The sequence below is a fragment of the Phyllobates terribilis genome, unplaced genomic scaffold (assembly GCF_046119375.1).
Source record: "Phyllobates terribilis strain yellow unplaced genomic scaffold, ASM4611937v1 Scaffold_483__1_contigs__length_1377234, whole genome shotgun sequence".
NCBI classification, from domain to species: Eukaryota; Metazoa; Chordata; class Amphibia; order Anura; family Dendrobatidae; genus Phyllobates; species Phyllobates terribilis.
Window position 1 is genome coordinate 766,786 of NW_027363243.1, and position 11,819 is coordinate 778,604.

Consider the following 11,819-nt stretch of genomic DNA (forward strand, 5'->3'; position numbering starts at 1 on the left):
CGGAAGCGGTAGCTTTGTCGTCCATTCGGGCCGACAAGGTGGCTACCGCCTTACTGGAGATCTTCTCCAGAGTGGGTTTCCCCCAGGAAATGCTCACCGACCGAGGGACCCAGTTCATGTCGCGGCTGATGGAGTCCCTCTGTAAGCAAATGCAGGTGCAACATCTGGTGGCCAGCCCGTATCACCCACAGACTAATGGCCTGTGTGAGCGGTTCAATGGCACCTTAAAGCAGATGCTTAAGATGTTGGTCGACTCCCACGGGAGAGACTGGGAGCGTTACCTCCCACACCTCCTATTTGCTTACCGTGAGGTTCCGCAGGCCTCAACGGGGTTCTCCCCCTTTGAGCTCCTGTACGGGCGACGGGTACGGGGCCCCCTGGCTCTGGTGAAGGAAGCATGGGAAGGGGATTTGGCCACCCCCGAGGTGTCGGTCATCGAGTATGTCGTGCGCCACCGGGACAGGATGATGGCCTTGGCAAAGCTGGTGCAGGACAATATGGCCCAGGCCCAGGCCGACCAGAAGCGGTGGTACGACCAGAATGCTTGTGAGAGGACCTACCAGGTGGGTCAAAAGGTGTGGGTACTGGTCCCCGTACCACAGAACAAGCTTCAGGCAGCCTGGGAAGGTCCCTACTTCGTGCACCAGAAACTCAATGCCGTCACCTATCTGGTCACCCTGGATCACGCCCGTGGAAGGAGGAAGGCCTTCCACGTGAACATGATGAAGGCTCATCATGAGCGGGAAGCGACTGCCCACCCAGTGTGCAACCTTCCCGAGGAAGGAGAGGTAGAAACCCTCCTGGATCTGCTCACCCAAGCCAAGGCGGGTGGGTCCATCGAGGATGTGGGGGTTGGCCACCAGCTCACGGAGGACCAACGGTCCCAGCTGGGGACCACCCTGCACCCCTTCCGGGGGCTGTTCAGCAGCCTGCCCGGAAGGACTGAGATGGCTGTCCACGACGTGGACACTGGCGATCACCCGCCGATCCGGCGTTCAGCATATCGGGTCTCTTTCGAGGTGCAGGGAAACATGCGCCAAGAGATAGACGAGATGATGAAGCTGGGGGTGATCCAGGCATCCAGCAGCGCGTGGGCCTCGCCTGTAGTCCTCGTACCAAAGAAGGACCGAACTACACGGTTCTGCGTGGACTACCGGGGGCTCAACGCTGTAACGGCCACCGATGCGTTCCCCATACCACGCATCGATGACCTGCTCGATCGGATGGCCGGGGCTAAGTACCTGACCATCATGGATCTGAGCCGGGGGTACTGGCAGATTCCTCTGACCCCCGCGGCAAGGGAACGCTCTGCCTTTATCACCCCTTTTGGACTGTACGAGTCCACAGTGATGCCATTCGGCATGAAGAATGCCCCTGCCACTTTTCAGCGGATGGTCAATACGCTGCTTGAGGGACTTGAAGGGTACGCGGCTGCGTACTTGGACGATATTGCAGTCTTCAGTCCCACTTGGGAGGATCACCTAGAGCACCTGCGGCAGGTGCTCGGTCGGATCCACCGGGCAGGCTTGACCATCAAGCCGGAAAAGTGCCAGCTGGGCATGAGTGAGGTCCTCTACCTGGGTCACCGGGTAGGCGGGGGGGTTCTGAAGCCAGAACCGGGGAAAGTGGATGCCATCGCATCCTGGCCCACTCCTAGGACCAAAAAGCAGGTGATGTCCTTCTTGGGGACCGCCGGGTACTATAGGAGGTTCGTCCCACACTATAGCACCCTGGCCAAGCCCCTGACGGACCTCACCAAGAAGAAGCTGCCCGTCGCAGTCGACTGGACAGTCGCCTGCGAGACAGCTTTCGGGGCACTCAAGGCCGCCCTAAGTAGCTCCCCTGTACTGCAAGCTGCCGACTTCGACCGGCCGTTTGTGGTACAGACCGACGCCAGTGACTTTGGCCTCGGTGCTGTGCTAAGTCAGGTCAACACGACAGGCCAGGAACATCCTGTCTTGTACCTGAGCAGGAAGCTACTGCCCCGGGAGGTGGCTTACTCCACGGTGGAAAAAGAATGCCTGGCAATTGTATGGGCCCTGCAGCGTCTGCAGCCCTACTTGTACGGGAGCCATTTCACCGTGGAGACGGACCACAACCCCCTCAGCTGGTTACACACGGTCTCTGGGTCGAATGGCAGGTTGCTACGCTGGAGCCTCGCTCTCCAGCAGTACCACTTCTCCATTCGCCACAGAAGAGGCCGTGACCACGGTAACGCTGACGGGTTATCCCGGCAAGGGGAGGGTGCAGAAGGACGCACGGGGGAACACAGGAATGTGCTACCCCCTCGCGCCCTCGTATAGGGGGAGGTGTGATGAACCTGTAGCCGCCATCTTGGTAATGATAAATCATATCCAGGGATGGCCACACTTCAGCAGCCCCCACCCTTGGGACCTTCTGTTAAAACGTCAACTAGATAGTTTCCCCCCATCCAGGCTCCTGTAAGATAAGAAGCCTACTTAACACTTGAATGCTAGGAGCTTCAAAGACTTCGAGAGGAAACACAGCCAGCAGGGGGGGGTGCTTCGTCTATCTGTACCTGACCATTTGTCCCATAGGACTAGTTTCTTTGTCTGTCACAAGCATGGAGGCATAAGATATAGAAACATGAATAGTACACGCATGTTGCGTGGGATGGGCCAATAAAAAAATATCACGGCGTCCCGGAGCCATTGCGCACACAAGCCTCCGCGGTAGACGTTTGTACGTGCTCTGGAAGCCAAGATATAGCGCGGAGCCATTCCTGAGGACCGTATGGTATCATAATTGATATCAAAAGGTCGGTTACGGCGGCCCGAATCCATGGGAACCCCTGGGGGTATCCTGAGACCATCCCAGAAGAAGTTATTGGGTTCCATAGAATTTGGGCTTCTGATCGAAGTTAGACCTGAGGGTGGAGACTGAGCCAGCTGACCTCACCAGCAGTGGGCGGGACGGGGCAGGTAAGATAGCAGGACAGACAAGAGACAAGTCAGTCTTGACCCAAGAGTGGTGTGCTGAACATCTGAGCACCAGCTGAGGCCACCAAGGGGAGGAGCAGTTTGACCATGCGGTGGTAGGCCTCAGCCTGTAACAAAGAACCGTGCCTGCGATCGCAGAATCCTCTCGCTGCGTCACAAGAAAATCAAGAAACCGGTAACTGATATGCTGTGGTGATTCTGTGTGTTGTATTCCATTGTTGTATAGTTTAGCCTGACCTTATACCTGTGTATATTTAGTTGTATATCGTGTATCTAGTGTATTATTATAATCAATTACCTCAAGTAATTGTGGGCCTGCCTTTTATTCTGCATAACGAACGCACGTCCGTGTGAGCTCGGCTCAAGCCAAAAACGCTACCCAGGGTTGGTTCCTGACCCGATATAGGCCCATTCACGGACTGGGCGTATATCTAAAATAGGGACTGGTGGCAGCATACCAACTGGGGATTGGGGAAGGCTGGTAGTGACGGTCGGAGGTTCAGATATATATATTCCTGGCGCGGCCAAGGAAGATATATATACCGCCCTCACTACAGAGGGCCCCGATACCCAGTAGGTTACAGGACAGTCTCTCTGGCGACCGCTTATCCTAGGTGCAGTTCCTTGACTGACCTGAGGCTAAGAGGGCGCTAGCGAGTTGTGCTGTGTAGTGACGTTACGGTTTAGTGACGTTGAAGGGGAACACACTACCGTGTTCCCTGCGCTGGTTGCAGCTACCTGGCACTACTTTCTCTAGGTGCAGTACCTTGACTGACCTGAGAGGTAAGGGGGCGCCAGAGAGCTGCACCCACCGGCCGGCTTTCATCACAAGCACCAAATGGAATAGCTGAATGCCAGGATACAGAGACCGGCGGGGGGCAGGGCGGCGCTGTCCGCTGGATTTTGTGCTGGTTTCACAAGCGGTCACCCTGCAGTTTTCTCTGAATTTGCTGTGGAGACTTTTCACAACACATCTAATAATTGTGAACCTTCCACCTCACATGTTTATTACCTTGTCAGCTGGGCGGGATGAAAGCCGGACAAGAATGATCCTTATTATATATAATGGCTGCACTAAGCGATGGGGAAAAGCCGCAGAGGACTGAGAGCAGAAGGGCAGAGGGGTTCCTCTTCCTCATAGGAGAAAGTCTACAGGGACCAGTACAGAAGCCGGTGCAGAAGGGGAGACAAGGGCTGAGCCACTTACACAGACAGAAAGCTGAGGAGAGGAGGACATGTTATTACTCCAGGATCCGCTCCATTCCTTCCCTATGTGGCATTCAAGCCCTGAGCTCGGCTTTTCTGGAGCCCCATAGAGAATGAATGGAGCTGCAGTTGAATCCTGACTTTCCACTCCTTCCCGATCAGACGATGGTTCGCAGCGGTCAGACCCCCACGATCAGTAAGTGATCACCGAGCCTGTGGATAAGTGATAACTTGTTTTCTTCAGACATCCCCTTTAAGCAATGGAGCATGCCAGCAGAGAAGGTGGGAGAAGGCGCTGGTTACAGGGGAGACTTTACCTCTGGAGGCCGCATATAGGATATGTGAGGGGCGGACACTTCCCGTATTCATCATTACTGAGCCCCCGCTCTGTACGGCTCTTATCTGAGCTGCAGGAGACGCAGCAGTTACTAATCAGCCGTTCTCCGTTCACTTGCAGCCGTCCGAGCTCTGCTGTGCCTGTTAGGGGTGAAGTGTAGCACCCCGAGGGTTCGGCCGCTACAGGGGTATTGCACCTCTGCCAGAGGTGTGATATTCCACTCCCGGGTAAGGATGGAGTGTGGACCAGGGCTCAGTTAGCTGCATGCAGCACACACACCCCATTTCCGAGGGACAGCTCAACGGTGCTCCCACTAGACAGTAGTGCAGGCACGACCGATTATGTCCCTGCCTGGAGTGGGGAGGGCGGTGGAACACCCAGTGCTATAGGGGCAGATAGGGGTTGGTTCCTGAGTGTAGGTAGGAGCCCATTGGTTGCTGGTCACCTGGGCTCATGGTCAGAGGGAGGTATAAAAGGTGGGCACCATCTTAGATCTAGGTTCTGTCCAGAGAGGAGAAGACAGGGAGTATAGGCTCTGTAGGAGCTCTACTCCAGGAGGGCCTAGTGAGAGGCCGAGGAGGAAGTGAAGGGGAGCTGTGGTGCCACCTGAGCCCAGCTCCATGAGAAGGGAGGAGAAGAAGGAACAGGAAAGACGGAGGAGAGACAGAGAAACAGAAGGGCTCAGGAACAAGAAGGTGGAAGGGACCCTAAGAACCCATGAGAATCCAGGGTGAAGGGTCAGGCAGATTAAGGGTACCGGATCCCAAGTTGGTGGAGGAGAAACAACCCTCAGCCAAAGACCGGTCGTCGTGATCATTTATTGGTGCGACACCTCATCAAACCTGCTAGGAAGGCACCATATAGGACAGCGGAGGACGGGGCCCACGTTTAACCGCACAAGTCCGCGGCAGCTGGACAGAAGTGGGTCACTGGTGAGGCAGGCCAGAGAAAGGAAAGAAGGGGGTCCTGTGCCATATTCCTGAGCTGCCTGGGAGTTGACCGAGCCCCTCACCTGGTGGACGCAGCACGGCTTGGGCGGTCACTACGTGCACAGAAGTGACCCGGAGTACCTGAACTGTGAGTAAAAGACATTGGACGTTGTTTGTGTGCTCTTTCGCTCCTCCAGCACTACCGGTACTGGGACTCTCACTACCATTACTCCCACCATCCACTACACTGCCCTGGGGCCGCACTCTTCCCGTGGGGAGTAACATCAGCCCCAGCGGACTGCCTTGCAGCGGCAGTTCCTAATAACCGCAATCCACGGGTGGCGTAGTCGGACATTATCTAAAGTACAGCAGCAGACTACCATTGGTCTGACCACCCTGAGCCGCGGGACCGGGCCGCCACTACTACTCCCAGAGTCTCCCTATTGCCCGGTTCCGCGTGCCCCACGGCCCAGGGGGCGAGTCAGAAGTTCGGGTCCTAGGAGGCATCGACTATGCAGCCTGCACAGCAGATCACAGCCCGGGCACCACTTCTCCGGGTAAATCTCCACCTTTTGAGTTACTTCTTGTGCAGCTGCCCCATGCAAGTTGCTCCGCTCTCCTCAGCCAGCTCCTGCTGAAGACTGAGCTCCTCTGCCCAATCTAGGAGCTCAATAGCCCTGATAACGTCAGTGGTAGCCCAGCGCTGCTGGATCAGATTTACAAATGGAAAACTAATCAGCCCTAGGCATTTCTAATATGTGCAGAGCAGGCGACATAAGTCTCACCGGCATCCTCATAGACCTTTGCTCAGCCGGGGTCTAATAGGAGCAGTAAGATGGCCGTCATGGGGTCTATTGTTAGATCTCGGCTGCCATAGAAACTCATCGCCACCATGATCGCGCCTCCCTCTCCTGTCTAAAGTGCCTAAATGCTGTGGAAGCCCCCTACTGTGTCATACAGTGGATTAAACTGCCAGGGTCAGGGTTGGCTCCACTGTCGGAGGCTGAGGCAGGAGCAGGAATGTGTTATATAGCCACACTTCTGCCGCAGATCTTGTAAGAGCCCTGACAGGACCTGCCTGATGATAATGTGTCCTATAGAGCGGGTCCTGGTACCGGACTGCCCTGTACATATTCACCACTAGCTGGGAACCAGTTACTTACAAGGTCTAGTTTCGGATGTGTTTCCAGGTTCTGTAGTTGTCAGCATTTTATCCTTAAGGCCGAGTTATAATATCACTGTAACACTCTCGCCCTGTACCTGTATACCTGCCCTGTGTGCTGCACAAAAGTATATAACAAAGTGTGTGTGTACACAGATATCTATCTCCTGAATGGAATTACTGCTAGATCTCCTGTACATAGAAATATGAGGTTCTTAGCACACATTTTGAGCAAATTGTGCGAGCCCATCTGCCAACGTCAAGGCGACCTCTTCAGATGGGTCCCTACACTAACACTACACTAACTTAGTAACTGGGACTAGTTTTTTTTATTGTTATTACCACCATTTTTACTATTTATTATTATTGCATTAATCCAATTAATTGTAACTGTTATAAAACTAATTAAAAAATTTAATTCAAATTTTTTTATTATTCTTGTGATTCTAATAATGGTATTACTAAAATCCCTATGCCTAAAGCTGTTGATCCAGAAGAAGGCAAAAACCCCAGGACACCTACCGCCAATTTGTGTCACGGGAAAAATTCCTTCTTGACCCCGGGAAAAGGCGATCAGTCCTAGGACCCTGGATCAAACCTAATAATGTTATTACAAGTTATATATTACACTAATTATTGTACTACTGGAGTTATTTTAATTTGTTTTTATAAATCTAACTATTTGATATGGTTATTATTAACATTGTGCTATCTTATTACAGTATTATTCTTCTTTCCTATCACTACTAATACTGCCCTATACCTACAGTGTTGATCCAGAAGAAGGCAGAAACCCCAGGACACCTTCAGCCAATTTGTGTCACAGGGAAAAATTTCCTTCTTGACCCTGAGAAAAGACGATCAGTCCTAGGACCCCGGATCAAACCTAATTATGTTACTAGTTATGTAATTACTATTACTGTACTAAATGTACTACTACAGTTGTTTTTAATATAGTTTTTTATATATTTTGTCTTATGTCCTGCTTTCTTATTAAAGTACTACTCTAACTTTTCTATAACTATTTAATATTACAGTATTGATTGAACTACGTCTATAATTATTTTTATTTACTCTTTGTTCTTTCTATAGATATAACTAGTTTATATTTATTAATAATAATAACCTGATGTCTTATTACGGTATTATTCTTCTTTCCTATTGCTACTAATACTACCCTATACCTAGAGTGTTGATCCAAAAGAAGGCAAAAACCTCAGGACACCTTCAGCCAATTTGTGTCACAGCGGAAAAATTCCTTCTTGACCCCGAGAAAAGGCGATCAGTCCTAGAACCCTGGATCACACTGCTATTCTACCTACTACTATTACTATTGTTATTTTATTACTTTCTTACTATTATCACTAGTATTATTACTCAAATTACACTAATACTGATATACTACCACTATATAACTACTATCCTGCTATTATTACTTTGGTGGATTTATACTTACCAGCCGGTATTGCCGTATGATGTTATCGGCAGAGAGGTCCCAGCAGGATGGTCCACATGATGTTCCTCTTTCCTCTCAAATACCGGTTGATGTAATGGCGGATGTTGTTCTGGTTCTGCTTCTTCCTTTTTGTTGTAGGATCGATTGTTGTCTTTTCTGGCCTTTGGCCATCCCTTTCCCCCTAGGGATCTTAAGGTGCAGTTCTGTCCTCTTCGGTCTCCTCTTCGGTGGGACACCTCTTCGGTGGGTCTCCTCTTCGGTGGGACTCCTCTTCGGTGGGTCTCCTCTTCGGTGGGACTCCTCTTCGGTGGGACTCCTCTTCGGTGGGACTCCTCTTCGGTGGGACTCTTCTTCGGTCTCCTCTTCGGTGGGACTCCTCTTCGGTCTCCTCTTCGGTGGGACTCCTCTTCGGTGGGACTCCTCTTCGGTGGGTCTCCTCTTCGGTGGGACTCCTCTTCGGTGGGTCTCCTCTTCTGTGGGACTCCTCTTCGGTCTCCTCTTTGGTGGGTCTCCTCTTCGGTGGGACTCCTCTTCGGTGGGACTCCTCTTCGGAGGGACTCCTCTTCGGTGGGACTCCTCTTCGGTGGGTCTCCTCTTCGGTGGGACTCCTCTTCGGTGGGACTCCTCTTCGGTCTCCTCTTCGGTGGGCCTCCTCTTCGGTCTCCTCTTCGGTGGGTCTCCTCTTCGGTGGGACTCCTCTTCGGTCTCCTCTTCGGTGGGTCTCCTCTTCGGTGGGACTCCTCTTCGGTGGGACTCCTCTTCGGTGGGTCTCCTCTTCGGTGGGACTCCTCTTCGGTGGGTCTCCTCTTCAGTCTCCTCTTCGGTGGGTCTCCTCTTCGGTGGGACTCCTCTTCGGTGGGACTCCTCTTCGGTGGGTCTCCTCTTCGGTGGGACTCCTCTTCGGTGGGACTCCTCTTCGGTGGGTCTCCTCTTCGGTGGGACTCCTCTTCGGTGGGTCTCCTCTTCGGTGGGTCTCCTCTTCGGTGGGACTCCTCTTCGGTGGGTCTCCTTCGGTGGGTCTCCTCTTCGGTGGGACTCCTCTTCGGTCTCCTCTTCGGTGGGACTCCTCTTCGGTGGGACTCCTCTTCGGTCTCTTCTTCGGTGGGACTCCTCTTCGGTGGGACTCCTCTTCGGTGGGTCTCCTCTTCGGTGGGACTCCTTTTTGGTGGGTCTCCTCTTCGGTGGGTCTCCTCTTCGGTGGGACTCCTCTTCGGTGGGACTCCTCTTCGGTCTCCTCTTCGGTGGGACTCCTCTTCGGTGGGACTCCTCTTTGGTGGGTCTCCTCTTCGGTGGGACTCCTCTTCGGTGGGACTCCTCTTCGGTGGGTCTCCTCTTCGGTGGGACTTCTCTTCGGTCTCCTCTTCGGTGGGTCTCCTCTTCGGTGGGACTCCTCTTCGGTGGGACTCCTCTTCGGTGGGACTCTTCTTCGGTGGGACTCCTCTTCGGTGGGTCTCCTCTTCGGTGGGACTCCTCTTCGGTGGGACTCCTCTTCGGTGGGTCTCCTCTTCGGTGGGACTCCTCTTCGGTGGGACTCCTCTTCGGTGGGTCTCCTCTTCGGTGGGTCTCCTCTTCGGTGGGACTCCTCTTCGGTGGGTCTCCTCTTCGGTGGGTCTCCTCTTCGGTGGGACTCCTCTTCGGTGGGTCTCCTCTTCGGTGGGTTTCCTCTTCGGTGGGACTCCTCTTCGGTGGGTCTCCTCTTCGGTGGGACTCCTCTTCGGTGGGTCTCCTCTTCGGTGGGTCTCCTCTTCGGTGGGACTCCTCTTCGTCTCTCTTCGGTGGGTCTCCTCTTCGGTGGGACTCCTATTCGGTGGGTCTCCTCTTCGGTGGGTCTCCTCTTCGGTGGGACTCCTCTTCGGTGGGACTCCTCTTCGGTGGGACTCCTCTTCGGTGTTCTCTTCGGTGGGACTCCTCTTCGGTGGGTCTCCTCTTCGGTGGGACTCCTCTTCGGTGGGACTCCTCTTTGGTGGGTCTCCTCTTCGGTGGGACTTCTCTTCGGTCTCCTCTTCGGTGGGTCTTCTCTTCGGTGGGACTCCTCTTCGGTGGGACTACTCTTTGGTGGGACTCCTCTTCGGTGGGTCTCCTCTTCGGTGGGACTTCTCTTCGGTCTCCTCTTCGGTGGGTCTCCTCTTCGGTGGGTCTCCTCTTCGGTGGGTCTCCTCTTCGGTGGGACTCCTCTTCGGTGGGACTCTTCTTCGGTGGGACTCCTCTTCGGTGGGACTCCTCTTCGGTGGGACTCCTCTTCGGTGGGTCTCCTCTTCGGTGGGACTCCTCTTCGGTGGGACTCCTCTTCGGTGGGTCTCCTCTTCGGTGGGTCTCCTCTTCGGTGGGACTCCTCTTCGGTGGGTCTCCTCTTCGGTGGGACTCCTCTTCGGTGGGACTCCTCTTCGGTGGGTCTCCTCTTCGGTGGGTCTCCTCTTCGGTGGGACTCCTCTTCGGTGGGTCTCCTCTTCGGTGGGTTTCCTCTTCGGTGGGACTCCTCTTCGGTGGGTCTCCTCTTCGGTGGGTCTCCTCTTCGGTGGGTCTCCTCTTCGGTGGGACTCCTCTTCGTCTCTCTTCGGTGGGTCTCCTCTTCGGTGGGACTCCTATTCGGTGGGTCTCCTCTTCGGTGGGTCTCCTCTTCGGTGGGACTCCCCTTCGGTGGGACTCCTCTTCGGTGGGACTCCTCTTCGGTGTCCTCTTCGGTGGGACTCCTCTTCGGTGGGTCTCCTCTTCGGTGGGACTCCTCTTCGGTGGGACTCCTCTTCGGTGGGTCTCCTCTTCGGTGGGACTTCTCTTCGGTCTCCTCTTCGGTGGGTCTCCTCTTCGGTGGGACTCCTCTTCGGTGGGACTCCTCTTCGGTGGGTCTCCTCTTCGGTGGGACTTCTCTTCGGTCTCCTCTTCGGTGGGTCTCCTCTTCGGTGGGTCTCCTCTTCGGTGGGTCTCCTCTTCGGTGGGACTCCTCTTCGGTGGGACTCTTCTTCGGTGGGACTCCTCTTCGGTGGGTCTCCTCTTCGGTGGGTCTCCTCTTCGGTGGGACTCCTCTTCGGTGGGACTCCTCTTCGGTGGGTCTCCTCTTCGGTGGGTCTCCTCTTCGGTGGGACTCCTCTTCGGTGGGACTCCTCTTCGGTGGGTCTCCTCTTCGGTGGGACTCCTCTTCGGTGGGTCTCCTCTTCGGTGGGACTCCTCTTCGGTGGGACTCCTCTTCGGTGGGACTCCTCTTCGGTGGGTCTCCTCTTCGGTGGGTCTCCTCTTCGGTGGGACTCCTCTTCGGTCTCCTCTTCGGTGGGACTCCTCTTCGGTGGGTCTCCTCTTCGGTGGGACTCCTCTTCGGTGGGACTCCTCTTCGGTGGGTCTCCTCTTCGTTGGGACTTCTCTTCGGTGGGTCTCCTCTTCGGTGGGACTCCTCTTCGGTGGGACTCCTCTTCGGTGGGTCTCCTCTTCGGTGGGACTCCTCTTTGGTGGGTCTCCTCTTCGGTGGGACTCCTCTTCGGTGGGACTCCTCTTCGGTGGGACTCCTCTTCGGTGGGTTTCCTCTTCGATGGGACTCCTCTTCGGTGGGTCTCCTCTTCGGTGGGTCTCCTCTTCGGTGGGACTCCTCTTCGGTGGGACTCCTCTTCGGTGGGTCTCCTCTTCGGTGGGACTCCTCTTCGGTGGGACTCCTCTTCGGTGGGTCTCCTCTTCGGTGGGTCTCCTCTTCGGTGGGACTCCTCTTCGGTGGGTCTCCTCTTCGGTGGGTCTCCTCTTCGGTGGGACTCCTCTTCGGTGGGACTCCTCTTCGGTGGGACTCCTC